Below are 19,907 nucleotides of genomic sequence, written 5' to 3'. Positions count from 1 at the left end.
ACCCAATCCTAACGCACCCAACATCGAGCTCTCCAGTGCCATAACATTATCAGTTATATAATCAAAGGAAAAGCAGAACGAGACTATTGGAGTCTCTACTGTTAGCAACAGTGAGTGTTTCAACAATGTGGAGTCGGCCTGCAGGAGGGGCGAGATCGAATGAACCGTCCGTAGGTCGGTCGGTCGGTAGGTTAGGGTTTAGGGCTCTGGGTTCTGGTTTAAGGACTTCAGTGTTTTGTACCATGCAATTGTACGTGTAAATACAGAACAAAGAATGTTTGCTTTCCCTAACTACCTACCGACGGACGGACCGACATGCGGAAATTGGATCTCGCTGTCTCTCTCCGCCTGTCTGTCAGTCAGTAACCCACATTCACAATTTTACAAGACAGCCCCTCCAGGGTCTGGCAACTACTCATGCAGTGTAAAGGTCTCTTCACATGGGGAGCGATTACTTTATCCAACTAATTCATTTTTAATGAGAGACCGCCGGAGCGCCAAGTGGGCACAATCCCTGTGAAACCGCATGGTCTCACACTACACACACCTGCCTGCGGCCCGCTGCCAGAGTTGAATTGTGTTCAACTTTTGAAAGACATATATTCATATTCAGGAGTGCAGTGCGAACCCACAGATCCAATAGAGTATATAGGCAGTCAGGGGTAGACATTAACCCATTTTGTGCGGGAACCCCTTTTGGTGTTTTAAGCATTATTTTATACTTTAGCTATTGAAAAATAGCTAAAGTTCTAGCACCGAGTGCCGCGCTACGAGCTTGTAGGTCTGCTATTTTTGAAAAATCGTGAAAATGTGGCACAAATCTTTGAATATATATTCTTTCAGAGCCAAAGTTTTTAACTCAAATCTTTGCTTCTGGAGGGGCTGGGGTGCCTGGAACAACATATTTTCAGATGGGGGTCGGCGGCCAATTACATATAATCTTGAGGGTCCTTGACATGAAAATGTTTGGGAACAACTGACAGAAACATGGGGTTTTTCAGAAAACTGGCAGGATTCAGAAGACATTTTGTAGAATCGTTCCCAGGTCAAAATGGGTTAAGGGAAATGTTCCACTAGTCCTCTGGGGACCAGTGCTCACAGAAGGCTATGTTGTATTCTTTTGTTTTATCCCACAATCTTTTGTAACACGTTTTTTCCATCAAGTGGGCAAGTGGAACTGTGGAAGGTGTGTTTTGCTGGCCCGGAGGTCTGAATAGTACTTCCAGGTCAGCGGGCCATTTATAATGTCTATCCCTGCGGCATTGTGTTGTTCCCCATGTGAAAAGACCTTAAATAGCTTTTGCCTTCTGGTTTCTTGTCCGACTTGCACCTCGCGGCTCATTTCTAAAGCGAGGTTCCCGTTTGTTCTGCAGTGAGAGGAGACTTTCTGGGTCCCAGCGCTGTCTGGATGTGTTTGTGTCAGTGTCAAGTCAACAGCCAGAGAACACGCTGGTGATGATAATGATGCTGCTTTGTCAATGCGGTCGTACCGTTTGCCCTGAGCAAAGACTGCATGTCGTGGCTTGTGTTTAGGGGCATGTAATCAGCCAGTTTATAGCTCACACACCAGAACATTAGCGTGGAACAGAGAACCACAAGAATGTGTGTGTGTGCGTGCGTGCGTGCGTGCGTGCGTGTCAGAGAAAAGACGCTGTTTGTTGCCACACCTCGCCCAGCTGTCACTTCAGTTTTGTGTTCACTACCTACAGTGTATTATATGACAAAATAACAAGGACAAGCCAACACACAGTATCACAGCCTCCCGTGTGCACTTGTCAACACACGCACGCCTCACGCTTTTACCTTTTCTTCCTGTCTTCAGTTGAGTATCTTATTAATTAAGCATGGCTTATCATCCTGTTCAAGGGCATGGTGCCATGCAGTCTAATGGTGTATGATTGATTAGACAATAGACATACTTTTTTATTAAATACATAAATGATGGGATTGGAAACAAAATATAAATTATATTAACCCATTTAGACCTGATGTCGAAATAAGAAAAACGTTCGCTCTGAAAGAATATATATTCAAAGATCTGTGCCGCATTTTTACGATTTTTCAAAAATAGCAGACCTACAAGCACATAGCTTGTAGATCTGCTATTTTTCAATAGCTAAAGTATAACATAATGCTTAGTCAAAACACTGGGTTAATAGGGAAACAATTATAATGTTGCAAATAACCAACGTGATTGGAGTCTACGTTATACGTTAGTAGCAATTTCCAATGACTGGAGGCGTTGTCTTGCTTAAATCTCATGCCATTGGAAATCTCAGAAGTCTCAGAAGTCTCTTCATTGAAGACTTTTGTCTGATAAATAAGGAACCATCTATATGCACTTGCACGCTGGCTTCATTCAGACCTGAAGCGCCCTAGACCTGGCTGGCTGCTGGACAAAACCTTCAACGTGAAATTGATTTTACCTTCCAAGATTTGGCCGCATGCTTGCATAACTTTTCTTTTTTTCTTTTTCTTTTTTTCTTTTTTCTTTTTTTTACAAATAACTAAATATGAGGTCATCACCAATTTACATTCCCAGTCATTTTGTTTCCAGACAGACCACCCTGGCACTGACTCACCAGGGCCCCTTTTCCACCAAAACAACTTTGGTTCTAGAACTGGTTCCGTATCTTTTGGTTCCAGTTCCGAACCAACTTTTAGCATTCTGAACCAGTGAAAACACTATTAGGTGGGATGAAAAGAACTGAACCGGCTCAACCCTGCATGGTGGAAAACGTACCCATGGGTTCCAAGTACTATTACTGGCTCTAGGATACAGTATGCTGGGTTATTGCTTTATTATTTTATGTCTGTTTGTTGTTGTTTGTTTCAGACATCAGCAGTATAATATGTCACTGTCTGTCCCCATGCCAGCTTTCAGCTGTCGGCATGGGACAGATGGCTGTTGATGAAGCCTCATTTTGAGGCTTCCCCTCAGAGTCTCACAAACAGAAGAAAAAAAACGTGTATGTTTGAAAACAAACTTGGTAACAAGGTCAGGTATATATAATGCATTATGATAGCATTCATAATGCGATTTAACAAAGACGTCACGTGATGAATGCAAAACATACAGTATGTACTATGTAGAGACGTTGTACTGAATTAAAGACTTTGGTGCGTATACATTTTGGGTGAATTAAATAACATGATTGAGACGTTGTTGAGACGGAGCACAAACCAACATGTCAGTGATTGAGACGTTGTTGAGACGGAGCACAAACCAACATGTCATGATTGAGACGTTGTTGAGACGGAGCACAAACCAACATGTCATGATTGAGACGTTGTTGAGACGGAGCACAAACCAACATGTCATGATTGAGACGTTGTTGAGACGGAGCACAAACCAATTAACATGTCAGTGATTGAGACGTTGTTGAGACGGAGCACAAACCAACATGTCATGATTGAGACGTTGTTGAGACGGAGCTCAAACCAACATGTCATGATTGAGACGTTGTTGAGACGGAGCACAAACCAACATGTCAGTGATTGAGACGTTGTTGAGACGGAGCACAAACCAACATTTCATGATTGAGACGTTGTTGAGACGGAGCACAAACCAACATGTCAGTGATTGAGACGTTGTTGAGACGGAGCACAAACCAACATGTCATGATTGAGACGTTGTTGAGACGGAGCACAAACCAACATGTCATGATTGAGACGTTGTTGAGACGGAGCACAAACCAACATGTCATGATTGAGGCGTTGTTGAGACGGAGCACAAACCAACATGTCATGATTGAGACGTTGTTGAGACGGAGCACAAACCAACATGTCATGATTGAGACGTTGTTGAGACGGAGCACAAACCAACATTTCATGATTGAGACGTTGTTGAGACGGAGCACAAACCAACATGTCAGTGATTGAGACGTTGTTGAGACGGAGCACAAACCAACATGTCATGATTGAGACGTTGTTGAGACGGAGCACAAACCAACATGTCAGTGATTGAGATGTTGTTGAGACAGAGCACAAACCAACATGTCATGATTGAGACGTTGTTGAGACGGAGCACAAACCAACATGTCATGATTGAGACGTTGTTGAGACGGAGCACAAACCAACATGTCATGATTGAGACGCTGTTGAGACGGAGCACAAACCAACATGTCAGTGCTATCAACTCCAACACCAGTGCAATTGATTATTAATTAATAATTGTATTATATCCAGTACGATATACAGTAACCAAAGTACCAACGCGTATGTATACTGTGGTTGATGTTTTTGCAACAAGGCTGCAGTGCTCAATAGTCAACTGCAGCTTTGGTGTTAATTGTGTTTTAAATGCAAATGCTACTCTAAATACTAATACGCCACTGCTTTAGTGGCATTGAGAATTGTACTACTGTTAAGGTGATTAACTCCACATATTATCTCCAGAAAGACACTTAAATGTCAAATTCCATCCAGAAAAGACGAGAGTAAAGGTTGCATGTCGCCAAGGTGAGTGGCAGTAAGAAAAGAGGAAGGAAACGCAAAGATCAGGAAGGAAACACAAAGGTCAGGAAGGAAACACAAAGATCAGGAAGGAAACACAAAGGTCAGGAAGGAAATAAAGGCTGAATGTGCAGCTCTTTCTCCTCAGCCTACTGGTGGATTACAATTTACAATTTACAATTTAGGCATTTAGCAGACGCTCTTAATCCAGAGCGACTTACATTAGGCAAGAACAAAAGTATGGGAATACATCACATATATAAAATGCATTTATCAAGAAACATGCGTAAGCTAAGAACGTAACTAGAACATATCTATATAATGACACTATACATATTAAATATACATATATGAAGTAAGGAGGGAGATTCAGAAGATATTGTTGATAAATATTGAGCTTGACCCGAAACTGTTTCTATTAGGTCTTTATCCACCTGGCCATAAGATTCAGAGTAGCGAACAAAGATTTCTAGATTTATGTTTACTACAAGCCAAAAGGGCTATAGCTTTATCGTGGAAAAAGGTAGGCAAACCCAGTATTGCTCAGTGGTTTAGGGAGCTGTCATTGTGTCTTCCTCTGGAAAGAATCACTTATACGCTGAAAAATAAACAAGAGATGTTTGATAGGATATGGGGACGGTTTATCCAGTATATTACGGTTAATGATTTGTCTTATTTAATGGTTGAAACTGAAAGTGTTTAATTGTACTCTATGCAGCTATTTGGTCTTGTTGTTGTTACCAGTCTAAGTGCCCTTATTTTGTTTTAATATACTGTATTTATATGTATGTACTGTATGTTTGTTTTGTTTTTGTTTGTTTTTTTTAAGTAATTGTACTGTCTGTATTATGTATTGTATATTGTTCTGTTGTATTGTCTGTTTGTTTAAAAAAAAAGAAAAATGCAATAAATATATTGTTAAAAAAAAAAAAAAAATACATATATACTATACTATGCTATACATATGTACTATGATGTGCTATGACTACATACAATGCAATTATTGTGCTGTCTACATGACATGCTATAAGTCTGTTTCAAATGCTATCTAAGTCTAAAAAGTGCTATCTAAGGGGGTAGGATAAGTGCTATGGGCCATGATGTAGTCTGAAAAGGTGGGTCTTCAGACTACGGCGGAAGATTGGGAGTGATGCTGCAGTTCTGATTGCAACGGGGAGTGCATTCCACAGTTTTGGGGCCAGAAGGGAGAAGAGTTTGGGACGTGTGGAGCGTTGTCCCGGCGTTTTTAGTGAGGGTACTTCCAGCTTTCCTGCGTTGGCTGATCTGAGTGCGCGGGAAGGTTTGTAGGGTTCAATCATGCTTGCAAGATATGGGGGAGCCATACCTTTGGTTGCTTTGAATGCCAGCATCAGAGTTTTGTATTCTGTGCGGGCAGCGACTGGGAGCCAGTGCAGGGAGCGGAGCAGGGGGGAGACATGTGAGAATTTTGGCTGGTTGAAGACCAGACGAGCTGCGGCGTTTTGGATCAGTTAAAACAGGATTAAACAGGACAGGTCATTTAGTGAAGAGACAGCGTTCTGCGTGCGTGCATGTGCACATGGTTGTGTGTGTGCGTGCGTGCGTGTGTGCGTGTGGATAGTTCCAGAATTGCTGGGGTACGTACTTTCGAGTATAAGAAAAGAAAACTAAAAAATAGAACATTTTGTGTGCATTAAGAAAATGGCCCTATCGATTTTCGCAATAAATATCTTAAATCTGAAGTGTAAAGCTGCTATAAGCAATAATATGTCAAAATGTTAATGACCTTTTATTTGTAAATTTGTTGGTATTCAGACAGCCAGCAATAGGTAGAACGCTCCCAAAAGAAATAGTCTCTGTGACACATCTTAAATGCAGATTGCGGCCCCTAGATGTGTCACAGAGACTAATGTTTTTGGGGAGCGTATAGCATAGCAGCTTTACACTTCAGATTTAAGATATTTATTGCGAAAATCCATCCGTTTGCTTAATGCACAGTAGCCTACATACAGCATAACAACTAGTGAAAGTTCAATATACGACAATTAGTATTATTACGGTATTATAACTCATTCAATATAGATTTTTCTTTTTGGAAATACATATTCGACGAAAGAGAAAGCGAGAAAGAAAACCCAAATAGACGAGGAGGAACGGACACTGGGGATCGAAGAGGAGGCAGTGCAGCGGGAGAGACAATCTGAGAGCTGAGAGGCAAATCTGTTTAATCCAAACACAGCAACAGACTGCTTGTATAAAGATAATTACAATCCACTAGAAGCATTAATGAATATAGACATGTCCTAGACCCCAGAAAACATGTCTGCAAGGACGTCTTGTCTAGTTTCACTTTTAAGATGGGGATGTTACGTATGTGGGATGATCAAACAGGATGACATAAAAGAAGAGAGGATCTACCCTTCGGGGTTTTGCGTGCGTGCGACTGCGTGCATGTTGTGTGTGTATTGTATGTGTATTGTGTGTGTGTTGTGTGTGTGTGTGTGTGTGTGTTTGGTTTGTGTGTGTGTGTGTGTTCAATTCCTATCTTATTATATTGAGCTCAAGTAGATTTGGATTGTCCCACCTCCCACTGGGAAGAATTACACTGAATGGCACTGAGATTCAAGTGAGTATAAATCCACCGATCCGTGGACATTTAATTTTGGATCAGCATTTATCCGTCACTCAAGGTGACAAGGTGACTCATTCCAACATGCTGGGCTTTTGAAAACCTGCCGATTCTCAATCCCATTGTGTGACATAAGCATGATTGGTCTCTTCCATCAGTCAGCCACAGTCTTTCATGTCACATCAATCCACTTGGGAGAGATTCTTAGCTGCTTTTCTTTCCAAAGCCCGTCATCAAAAGCCAGGATTTGATGTGAATATTGATTGACCACTGCAGCACAGCACAGCAGCCCCACCATTGTGATTGCTGATTATGTGTGTGTGTGTGTGTGTGTGTGTGTGTGTGTGTGTGTGTGTGTGTGTGTGTGTGTGTGTGTGTGTGTGTGTGTGTGTGTGTGTGTGTGTGTGTGTGTGTGTGTGTGTGTGCGCGCGCGCGTTTGCGCGTGTGTGCGTGCGTGCGTGCATCCATGCTATGCAAATACTGTGGTGTGTGTGTGTATCACTGTGTCTCCATCTCTGTCTGTAGTCATGTCACTGTGCATCACACTACATTTCCCACGCTCACTCACGTCCTTGACCCCTCCGCTGACCCTCCGTCTGACTGTGGATCCAGGGGGAAATAGCCCTTAGCAGCTGGTCAAACACACACGCACGCACACACACGCACGCACGCACACACGCAGAGAGGAGAAGATAATGAGAAAGTGTCTCTTTTTGAGACAGAGACAGTCATGGCGGCAAGAATAACTGTTCAGGAGAGGAGAAAAACTTTATTATTTTTATTATTTTTTAAAATCCAAAATGAGTTAATAGCACTGGCAGACTCTTCACATACTAGAGCATGTCTGAAATAAATATCAGAGATGCAAATAGGGGTGGACTGGCCACAGGACGTCCCGGTCATATTGCCGGTGGGCCGGGCCACTCAAGTTATATGCTTAATTTTTGTATTATTAATATTTTGACAGGCAGGCAAAGTGAGTGACAAATAAACCCTCTTCTACCTTGAATCCTTTTGTCAGCATTCTTGTGAGAGCAACAGGTTACAGTAGTTGTCTGTTTGTTTGTATCATTTATGTTGTTCTGTAAAAGTGGTGGTATTAGGGCTTGTTTGTTTGTGTGTGCCTCGACGGAGTGGGCGGTAGAGTTTCTGCTATCTGCGTGCTGGTTGTGGTGGGCCGGTCTGGGCCAAATTCGCGCGGAAATGACCGGGCCGAATTTTTGTCCCAGTCCAGCCCTGGATGCAAATATGAAATAAATGCTAAAAACATGTTTTCTCAACTCGCTGATTCTCTGCAAGACATTAGGCCTACTCTATAACGTTTTGGGTGTGAGAGGCTAAATCTCATCACATGGTGGTCCGTGGCTGGAATGCAGAGGGCCTTGATGTGAAAAGGGTTGAAGGCCCGAGCACGTAGCATTGTGAGCTTCCTGACTATTTTCAAATTGTAAGATGGGCTGTTATTAGTAGTGGACAATGAGTGACTGGCTGGTGGTGCTCATTTGGTATTGATGTGTCTTCAATGGGCAAAGTCAGTGCCCTTTAAATGTCACCGTGGGGAAATAGCAACTCATCTATCACTAGTACATACACGTTGAGGACCAGGGACACATTTTGAAAACATTTTGCTCTATAGCTTAGGCTTTATCATTTCTATGTAGAACTGTCTGCTGGTCTGGTCTCTACGACGTATCCATGTTTTTACAGTCTAGAAGGGCCTTTCAAATGTGAAGCGGTACAACGCGCATATAGTTCATTGTCAATGAGACCTGCGTTTTTGCGCGGAGAAGTCGCGGTGCGACAACGCAAGCGTATATATTTACGTGAGCGCAGTCCCGTGAATTTGTTGCGCGCGTGCTCCTTTCGTGCACACTCGCCAGACCTGGATTCTGTTTAGCTTTTATTTTAACGCTTGTGTTGTCGCGCCCCCCTCTTGAGAAGACCTGTAGCAGACCTGTCATTGATCCACGCAACAACGTGTGCGTTCCTCGCTTCCCGTTTGAAAATCCCTTAAGTCTGTCTGTCATTCTGGATACTTACCAATGGTCTGTTTATACAGTAGGTACGTGACTCTGCTTGTCCTTTTATTCTTATTTTATTTTTCCCAGTCATGCAACCTTACACTCCAACTAGTCTGGCTGTCTTATCATTTGATGCAATTAAGTATCCTGACTATGAAATGTCCACTTCACTTCAACCTATGCGTTCATATAATTGGTCCTCACTAATGTTCTTGATACAATTCCACCATTTTGTTTTTCCGAATCAGTCTGTGTCTCATAGGAGGGCTGTGGGCAGTTCAGAAACCCGGACAGACGGACGGAGTGCAAGACATTGTCTCCCCCAGACCTTTGACCTGGTGGAGACAATTATGAGTGACAGATTATGGTAGAAGGGTGCAATGTATGCATGGAAAGGAACTGGTCGGAATAACGTGTTCCTTCCACGAGCACAGATGTTTCTTATTTTTGTCTCCACCAGGCCGAAGGCATGGGTAGAGAGTATGTTTTGCACTCCGTCCGTCCGTCCGTGTGTCCGTCCGTCCGTGTGTCCGTCCGTGTGTCCGTCTGTGAACAGCTAATCTCCGGCACTGTTAACCTGGTCGATGCCACATTTTGCACACACACTCCCTGGATGCCAACGATGAACCTCTGCCCCAAAATTTCCAGAACGGCCTGTTATAGCGCCACCAGGAGGTCGCTTTGTGCAAAACAAGTTTTTGGACAGTACACCTACAGATTTTGTCCAAACATCACGCAAATTGGTACACAGTCTCTCTAGAGCCATTCAACCAAACGGGTCTTTCAGATTTCTCAGACTCCATCCTGATTGGCTAAGATTGGCTTCCAAAGTTCGCAGGAGTGTTCAGTTTCAAACAAAATGCTGCAAATCATGAACACATCGTGTGATTTCCGTGAAATTGCGCACGCACATTCCCACTAGGCCGAGGAAGAAATGCCACGTGAACATTTTCAACTCAGCCTCATGGTGGCGCTATAACTGGCCGAAAAGTGTTTTTACCTCCAACTGCACGGATTTGTGGATAACTTTGTATGCCAACTCCCTAGAGGCCAAGGAAAAACCTTTGCCTGGAATTTTTCACATCTGCTCTTTATAGCGCCACCAGGAGGCCGACATATGTAAAACACATTTTCTAATATTACTCCTTCAGATGTTATCCAAATTTCACGCAAATCGGTACACATGCTCTCCATAGTCATGTAATCCACCTTCATTGCCTACGATTGGCTTCTAAACTTTTCAGGAGTAGCCCGCTTGGTACCCGTTTTGTACAAATCGCCACAACTACTCAACGCAGCGTCCGATTTCGGTGAAACTGTGCATGCATATTCCCACTAGGCTGAGGAAAAAATGCCACTTGACAGTTTTCAAATCAGCCTCATGGTGGCGCTACAACAGGCCAAGCTGTGTCTCACACACACACACACACACACACACACACACACACACACACACACACACACACACACACACACACACACACACACACACACACACACACAAAACATGATTATATTACTCCTAAACATTTTGCCAAACATCACACACACTCCTATCCTCCTGGTGGAGACCTGTGCCCAGAAGTGCACTTTTTCTAGTTTCATTTATTTTTGTAGCCCACCAGAATTCTCAAGTAGAATGTGCAAAAAAATAAGTGATGAAAAGAACTGTAATGAAGGATAGGTGGCGGAGGTTGGTTGGTGGAGGAGGATTTAAAAGGCCAACTTCAGGAGAATCGTAGTGGAGACAGACAGGTACAAAAGATGATTATTTTCATTGGGCATCAAAGTGTTATAGGGTTTTATAGCAAGTGTCTGTGAAGGTCAAGTCCATTTGTTTGTGTAAAAAAAAAGAATTGACAAAAGAAAGAATATGCCCACTTGCCCGAAAAGTAATTCACCATTATACAATGATAGGTAAAATTTGAATGACAAAGTGCCTATATAATGGTGTAAATGTGCTTCGTAAATTCATGGACTTGACCTTCACAGCTAGCTGAATCCCTGAACACGTTGATGCCCAATGAAAGTAGTTCTCTTTTGTACCTGTCTCTGCACTATACGATTCTCCTGAAGCTGCCCTTTTAGAAGCCCTGTCAATCCAGACTTTACCTCCGTAACCTATCCTTCATCTTATCTCTCTAATCTAATCTAGCTCTAAAGCCTCCCCCCCCCCCCCATAGCTTTCCCTCCTCTACTCATATATCCACTGTTAAGTCCCCATTCATCTCCTCTCAATATGTCTTGTCGTTCACCGCGTGAATGAGAGTTAAACTTTGACCCTATCGTCATATTTGCAGCTCTCTCCCAGTGTTGTTTTTGGCAGCAAATTATTTCTATTTTTGTTTTAGTCATAGTCTCCTGAAACGTTTTCATTTAGTTTTAGTCACATTTTAGTCACCTGGAATGTTTTAGTGTTTAGTCTAGTTATAAATTATAAATAAATTATAAGTTATAAATAAATATCATAAGATTTTTCCGACTAAATCTACAGTTGATTTAGTCGACTAAGATGTATTTTGGCGGTGCCTCGATGCCATCGTAATGGTTGGTTTTACACTTGCGGAAAATAGCCGATCTGCAAACTCACAACACGTCGCGCTGCGACGCGTTGTGAGCTTGCAGATTGTAGATCGGCTATTTTCAGCATGCAACCAAGTGTAAATTGACTTATATCTCTCTCTTTATCTCTTCTCTACTGGGTCGCTTAACATTTCAGTCTAGTTTTTATTTGTTGACGAAATTGTCAGTATATTTAGTCTTAGTTTTATGTCATCATAGCTTAGTTTTCATTTAGTTTTCGTCAGTGAAAAAAGGTAGTCGACGAACATTTTTCGTCTTAGTTTTAGTCGACGAAATCAACACTGCTCTCTCTCTCATCATGATAAACAATACATTCCACTCACTGATGCTGCTCTTCTCAAGAGCTTCTCAACGCCCTATACTCTCTTTGTTTGTTTGTTTTCTTTCTTTCTTCTTCAGTGGTTCTCAAACTGGGGTCTGCGGACCGTAACCCTAGGCGGTGTCCTGGAGGATTGAGAACCACTGCTCTATACCCATATACTGCCTCCTGCTGGACGCAGAGCCAACCGCAGACGGCCGAGCCGATTTCAATGCAGCACACGCTGGACTCATATCCTGTCTGGGCGTCCATCTTTAATGCTAAATAAATAGCGTCAATGCTAGCGGGCCAAAATGAAGCCATCCTTGCTCTAGAAAGCACCAATGTTTCCATCTAAACCACCGGACCTAAGACCTCCGAACATCGCGCATGTTATCCAAATCATGGAGAGCTCCGTAGATTTTGAGTTATTCAGCTTTTTAGTCAGCCTGTATAATGGGAGGTGAACGGCAGCGCGGTTGCGCAATCCGGTCTAGGATCGCTAAAGAAGGAAAGGCCAAGCCAAAATAATAATTAAAAAAAGAAATCAGCGATCCGGTTTGATGTCAATAATAAAGCTTATCAGACGGAACATTACGCCAGAAGCAGTTGCTGGTTGGATTCCTTATGATGGAACGTTCCGCCAGGAGCAGTAAAACCGTTAACATTGCTGTCATCTCTCCTCGCGGTGCAGCTGTCCTCGATCCGTCTCTAAATGTGTGTCAATCCAGACTTGGGTCCATGTTGAAGAGGCAAACGTCCCACATTAGTAGTCTAGATTAAGGCATTCTAATGGTCGACATATAGCAAGCTTTGGTCCCATGCATGTACAGTACGTCTGCCTCCGAGCAGACTTGAGAAAGAGCGGCCCTCTGCAAAATTCACAGACAAAAAAAGACTACTAACGTGGGAAGTTTGGAAAATTCCTTTACAGCCAAAATGTGGGTGTAAACAGGTTAGTGAATCGGGCCCAAATCCATTTTTTATTTTGTATTTCCTGTAGCGGTTTATGACATAACAAAGTTTCCACCTGTCAGCACACGATGTTATAGAGATAATGTTGAAAATGGTGCTAGTATTTTTCTTGTGTTTAATTCTTCATACGCCCCTTGGCTTCCAGTTAATATATCTCAGTAGTCTTATGTGTGATAGTGTGAGTTCACTCCTGAAGCTGCGACCTGCCAAAGTGACACCCCATAATGCGGTTACCATGGAGTCTCCCGGGGAGACGGGTAGAAATCACACCGCAATTAGCTTAATTAGAGTAGTTCCACTTAATTAAAGCGCTTCCACTTCCGCAGCACTGTGCACTGACAAAAAGGGCTTTTATGAGATGCAAATATCTGACGTTTGGCGTACTGCCTTTCGTTGGTTTACACTTGTATTCAGATCTTTTTTCCATGTACACACACTTTGTATTCCAGCTATGTCTGTTTAAGCCTGAAAATTGTCACACGAAGGTGTCGTGCTCCGAAAATAAATTGGCTGTTTTTTTTGGTGTATGAATGCTGCATGAATGTACGTGACTTTACGCGGTTGCTGTTTGTTTGAGTGTATTCATAATGCTATCTGTTCATGGACACAGCCGTGGCTTATTTATCAAACCTGGTGACAGACTGACATCTGTTGTGTTTAAGTATCTTTGTTATGCTTTATTGATGAGTTTAGTATCCGATGCTGTGAGTGTGTAAGTTTGTGTGCATAATTGTGTTTGTATTTGCACATGTACTGTACACACACACTTGTGTGTCATGGTCATGAATAATGTGCGCATGCCTCAGCAGTAGATTAAACTAAACATTTGTGACCAAACCTGACAGACAGTAAGTCATTGGATTTTATTTCATTTTCGTTCATTCGTGTCATATGAAAGTAGGGAATTATAGCGTCAATTGCAGTTTGACCCACTAAGTCTTTGAGATATGGCTTATAGAAAAAATGTCTTGCAGGAATAAGAAGTGGAAGAAAGCACTGAAATGGTGGTCTGTGGATCCAATGCAGAATAAATAATGGACCTTGATACTGTTCTAAAGTGTAGTTGTTTATTTGTGTTTCTAAGTGGACAGTATACTCAGTAACAGAAACACGGATCATGTGGCTGCTCTTTTGTGCCATCCGTCTCCCTTAATGTCTGAATGGATTTTATTCTTAACCCATTTAGACCTGAGGACGATTCTACAAATGAGTCTACAAAATCCTGACAGTTTTCTGAAAAACCCATCTTTCTATGTCAGTGGTGCTCAACCTTTTTCTTGTCAAGGACCCCCAGAATTATCTGTATTTTGCCGCCGACCCCCATCTGAAAATATGTTGTTCCAGGGACCCACCAGAAGCAAAGATTTGAGTTAAAAACGTTCACTCTGTAAGAATATATATTCAAAGATTTGCGCCACATTCTCACGATTTCTCGTGAGAATAGCAGACCTACAAGCTTGTAGATCTGCTATTTTTCAACAGCTAAAGCAAAACATAATGCTTAAAACACCAAAAGGGGTTCCCGCCCTTGTTGAAAGCAGAGATGGAAGAGAAAGAACTTAACTTGAACTTACTTTATTTAGAGGCAACAAATTGCAACGTTGCAATTTGTTGCCTCTAAATAAAGTAAGTCTCGGAGCTCTAGAAACTATAGTGTGCGGATGTTCTTTCGTTTCCTTGATGTTTGCCTTGATGCCTGACTTCCAGCTCCTGGCCTAAATATAGGCATCGAGATGTGCACACAATCTTCTCTGTGAACATGGTTGATGGAAGTGTTTGAGGTTAACATAGGGTATATGACAGGCTAACAAAGTTTAGAATAGAGATTAGCGTAATTATCAGCTTTGATTGATTGGGATGTTATATGCTAGCATGAAGTGAGCGGCAAAACGAGTGGCAAAGTGAGTTTAATGTCGTTTACTGTTGTTTAATGCAATCAGATTTCTGTTTGGATGTACGGGCTGTCTTCCGCATAACTTCCGGGTATGATGATGATGTCACGTGCATACCCTCTATATACTGAGTCTATTGTGATATTTCTGAGGCAAATCAAACACAGGGCTCAGGTTAACCAGGGTCTGGACTTTTTCTAGTCACGGATTTTATTTCTCAGGGTTTCTCACAGGGGGAAATAAACAGTGTGAGGCAAAGTTCATGGGGGTGAGGCTCTGTCCTCCTCTGGAGTCCGGTCTGTAGGGTGAGAGGGCACAGAGTTATACACCGACAACCAACAGAAACACACGTTGGGGCCCCGGGTCCACCCAGGGCGGTCTACCAACATTCAAATACCAGATAATACTCCTCTTCTTAGCACTTCACTTTTTGGGCAGTAGGGACGGCGGCAGAGCCCTAGGGGGCGCCCTCGGGCCGCCTGACTGCCGCAGGTGGGTCTAGAAGAGGCTTTCTCTTGTGCGCGTCTAGGACACGGAACCCGGCCCAACCGGATCTTCAGGCGGATACGGTTGAGTGGGTGGGTCCTTAACCGCTCTACGATATCTTCGGCCAAATAATACTAATAGCAGATAACGGCTTCTCAATGTCTCTTCCCCTGCGATCTCTTCTTTCAGATCGAGGCGCTCACACAATATCCCTGGGAGCTGGCCAGGCTCGAATTGTCTAATCACCGTCTTCTTTAACAGTTCTTTATCCTTAGCTTCTATTCGGATGGCCGTCCATAGGACGTAAGATTAAAGGTTGGCTTACGACCTGAGTTGAATGAAGGCGTCCGGGAGATGCGAGCTCCTTGTCCTTGCATTAATCGACCGGGCCATTTATATATATTCGTCCATAGACGCGGCTGCTCCGCTCTCCGTCTCCGCGTCAGGACTGCTACTGCTGCTGCTCCATGAAGCCTATGAATGGATAGAGTGGTGAGGGTGTGGATCAGGCATATAGGAATGTGGTACAGAGAGGCGCTGCATTTCTATGCCACTTACCACCCAAGGCTCGCTCTACGAGCGCGCTGCGTCTCTAACCGCTCTGCGTGGTGAACGAACCTGCACTGACACGCGAGTCCGTCTGTGTTTATATAGTCCTCGTTCAGGCTCGCAGGTGAGTGTGGTTACCTGACGAGTAGGCGGCGGCATCAACCCTGACTGGCCGAGTAGGAGGTTCGGTAGGTAGGCGTTGTCTACAACGACACCCAGAGCGCGTCTCGTGACGTAGGGTGTCTGTCTGCTTGGTGCGCTACTGGTTACCATGGCAACGTATGCCGGTGAATGGTGGCTGTCACTGGAGACACCACACATCCTCCCCCTAAGCTTCTCGCCCGCGCCAGAAGCTTCACTGACCTGTCCGTCTTCGTACCGCCTCGAGAGTGCATCGGCGTGTTTTAGCTCTTTACCTGGGCGGTGTTCCACCTTGAAGTTATAGTTTTGCAGCTCGACGAACCACCGTGTCACTCTGTTGTTCCTATCTTTGTTCGTCGACATCCACTTGAGTGGTGCGTGGTCGGTTATGAGCGTAAACCTCCGTCCCCATAAATAATAGCGCAAGTGGTGAATTGCCCACTTCACCGCTAGGCATTCTTTTTCTACTGTTGAATAATTCCTCTCGTGTTTCAATAGCTTTCTGCTTATGTATGTGATCGGGTGCTCGTCGCCCTCTATTGTTTGTGCGAGCACAGCGCCGACGCCGGTGCCGGATGGATCCGTGTGCAGCGTGAAAGGCTGGCTAAAGTCTGGTGTGACCAGTACCGGCTCGCTGCATAGTGCCGCTTTCAGCGCTTGGAACGCAGCCTCGGTGCTGTCGGTCCAACATACGTGGTGGGGCAGGTTTTTTTTTGTTAGGTCGTGGAGCGGGCCAGCCAGAGTGGCAAAGTTTTCCACGAACTTTTGATAGTATGAAACAAGGCCGAGGAATGATTTGACTTGTTTTTTGGTGTTTTTCGCCACGCCAGACTTCCTGGTCCTTCATTGCCATCCCCAGTTCCTGCTTACTGATGCATGTGTGTGACGACAGTTTTCTACCTCTGGTCTGCTTTGAGGCAAGATTCCAGAGAAGAAGGGAAGCTATAACCTCATGATCTATATAGAAGTGGCCGAGAATCTGTGTTCTTCCGGATCGGACTAATGAAGAAACACAGGGAAGGAAGGTTGCCGCATATTAGAGAAGTCGATGGGTGGCTCTTCCAAGAGAGATTGTACGTGCGCTCTCATTAGAAGGCGGGCGTAAGTGCCATACAGCCGTTTCTCTAATTTCTTTGAAAGTGTGCATGTCTCAGAGGCATAGAGTAGAATCGGCTCGACGGTAGTCCTAAATATTTTTACTTTGAACCTCTTACTAATGAGGATGACCAGATCTTATGCATGTCATTGCAGGCTGACCAGACCATACCCTTCCTATAGTTTGAAAGTCGTTTTGGGAAGAAGAAGATATGAACCCAAATACTTCAAATTAACACAGCCTCAACGAACGACAGGGGATGGGCATGTAAAAAAAAATGCAGATCTACAAGCTCAGAAGTCATTGTATTGTGATACATTTTGAGCTTGTACATCTGATACTTGCACTGCTCAACTCTGTCATACAGCAAAGTTTAAAAAAGGACTTAACCCATTTTGGGCGGGAACCCCTTTTGGTGTTAGCATTATGCTATGCTTTAGCTATTGAAAAATAGCAGATCTACAAGCTCATAGCACGCCACCAAGTGGCGCGCTACGAGCATGTAGGTCTGCTATTTTTGAAAAGAACGACTGACATAGAAACATAGCTTTTTCAGAAAACTGTCAGAATGTAGAAGACATTTTTAGAATCTGATCTCAGGTCAAAAGGACTTAAGTGGTTGAGTGATATCACCTGGGCTGGGCTGTGTTTGGTAGGAATATGAACGACTGAATGCAGCGTATGGGATGATGAAAGCATTCATGCCGAGTCACGCTCTCTCTCTCTCTCATTATGTGGAGCAGGGAATGGAATGGAGGTTACAGGTATTATACTATGGTGATTGCCTTCATTCACAGTGACACATTCCCTCTATCTGAGTTGTGCAGTTGGTGCCTGCATGCCACCATCTCCTCTTTTTTTAGCTTTCCGTTTCTCTCTACCTTTTTGTCTTTTTCGGATGAAAGAAGTTTAGAGTGGTAATAGAATGTCACTCCCTCTCCTCTCCTCAATTTTAGTCTTTCGACTCCTTCCTAAACCTCTCCCGAGCTCTTTTTCCCCCCCTGCATCCCGCAGTGTTGCGGCATCCGCCTCGCCACGTTTCCAAGCGTTTGTTCTTTTTTCACAACTCTGCAATTTCCCCACTTTTCTCTCTCTCTCTCTCTCTCCCCCCTCCACTCCCAGTGATATTCTAATGACACTGCAGTAGCTGGCTATAGAGCGTCGCAGTCCCGCCTCCTACCAGGGACCAGGAAATGATTCTCCGTTCATTTTCCTCATAGACATTTCAGAAAGTATTTATTTAAAGACGTTTACGGGGCCGAAAAAATAATTAGAAAGAAGAAAAAAACGGCAGGTTACAACACTTTTTTTGTTGTTTTTCTTCTTTGTAATTATTTGTTTGGTCCAAAATATTGTTTGTGTTGTCATGAGTTGTCACGACTCGAGTTGGCTTTGTCCGCGGCATAACCGTCTTTAAATAAATACTTTAAGAAATGTCTATGGGAAAAATGCATTGGGTTTCATTTCCTGGTCCAGGGTAGGAGGCGGGACTGCGACGCTCTATAGGGTATTTTAATACTGTCCTTAGGAATGTCATGTCGGGGTCACGTGGAAGGAAGCATCCCCGAGGGAGAAGAGTGTGTTTACAATGCTTTATAAATATTGCAGACGGCAGGCATGACTGGAGACAGATGGAAGTGGTTGGAAACATGACAGGCAGAGCCCTAAAGGCGCTGATAGTTTGATGCATGGCATTACTCTCTGTGCATACCTTATACTGTCGGGAGGAAACCACCTAACTCCCATTTTTACATAAATCAACACCCCCTTTACGTCTGTGTGTTGTTAAAACAAATATTGAACCAATGAAAAGTAGTAAAAAAAAGCCTTTCGGACAAAACCTCTTAACTCCATTGATTGGACCCTCGATCAAACTGTTTTCTTCATTTCCTGAAAAATGAAAAATGTGGAGATGTATATGGGAGAGGAGACGCGACATACAAATTCCTACAGAGGTTGTGCTTATTGTCACGGTCCGTGACATGTGTTATGTTTTCTAGTGTTCCTTGTTCTTAGTTTTAGTTGGTGTTTTACCTTTCTGTTGTGCTCTTGTGATTTTTTAAGTAGGCCTATTCCGTGTTCTTGCATGGTTTCCTAGTTCCAGTTTGAGTTTTACCATTCCCTTGTGTGCTTTTATTTTGTAGTTTTGTTCCTAGTGTTTCCCAGGGGTGTGCACAGACATTTAGAGGGGCAGGTGCTTAAGGAAAAAAAGGGCACCTTGTGCAGCACGTGGAACCGGCCGGTTGCCTAAATAGTGTTGGATTTATAGATTCTGGGGACTAAATAATATATTAGAAGCTTTTTATTAAGAATTGATCAATGTCACCATGGTCCACATACTGTACAGTGTACACTGTACAAAAAAAATAAAAAGAAAAGTTTTTATTTATTTTAAAAAGGGCACATTGCCAAAAGGGCAGGGGGTGCTCTAGCACCCCCTAGTGTCTATCTGTGCACGCCACTGGTGTTTCCTGTCTGCCCTGTTACTGTTTGTCTCACCAGTGCCCTGATTTGCCTATAGTGTTTCCACCTTGTCTTGTTAGTCTTTTAGCCAATCATTGTGTTGATTATCAGTTGAGTTCACCTGTGTCCCTGTGTATTTATACTCCCCTGGTTTGTTAGTTTCTTTGTCAGATCCTTGTTGTACGTCAGTGTTATGCTCCTAGTGAACTCCTAGTACTTTGACTCCCAGTGTTTTTGTTACTCCTTGTGTTCTCCTCGTGTATGGATTTTGGTCAATAAACCGCCTGCAATTTCCACTGCTCTGCCTCTCTGCCTTTGTCCTGCGTTTGGGACCCTAAAC

At 43.4% G+C, this 19,907-nt stretch overlaps 1 protein-coding gene across 1 annotated transcript in view; it reads left to right on the top strand.

Annotated features, from left to right (window-relative positions):
* klhdc8b (kelch domain containing 8B) overlaps positions 1-19,907 on the top strand; it is a 167,641-nt gene that overhangs the window by 79,482 nt on the left and 68,252 nt on the right. The gene's annotated exons all lie outside the window — the stretch shown is intronic.

This window comes from Electrona antarctica, assembly GCF_951216825.1.
Source record: "Electrona antarctica genome assembly, chromosome: 2".
Taxonomy (NCBI): Eukaryota; Metazoa; Chordata; class Actinopteri; order Myctophiformes; family Myctophidae; genus Electrona; species Electrona antarctica.
Note: the sequence above shows the minus strand (reverse complement) of the source record. Positions and strands in the feature narration are given on the sequence as shown.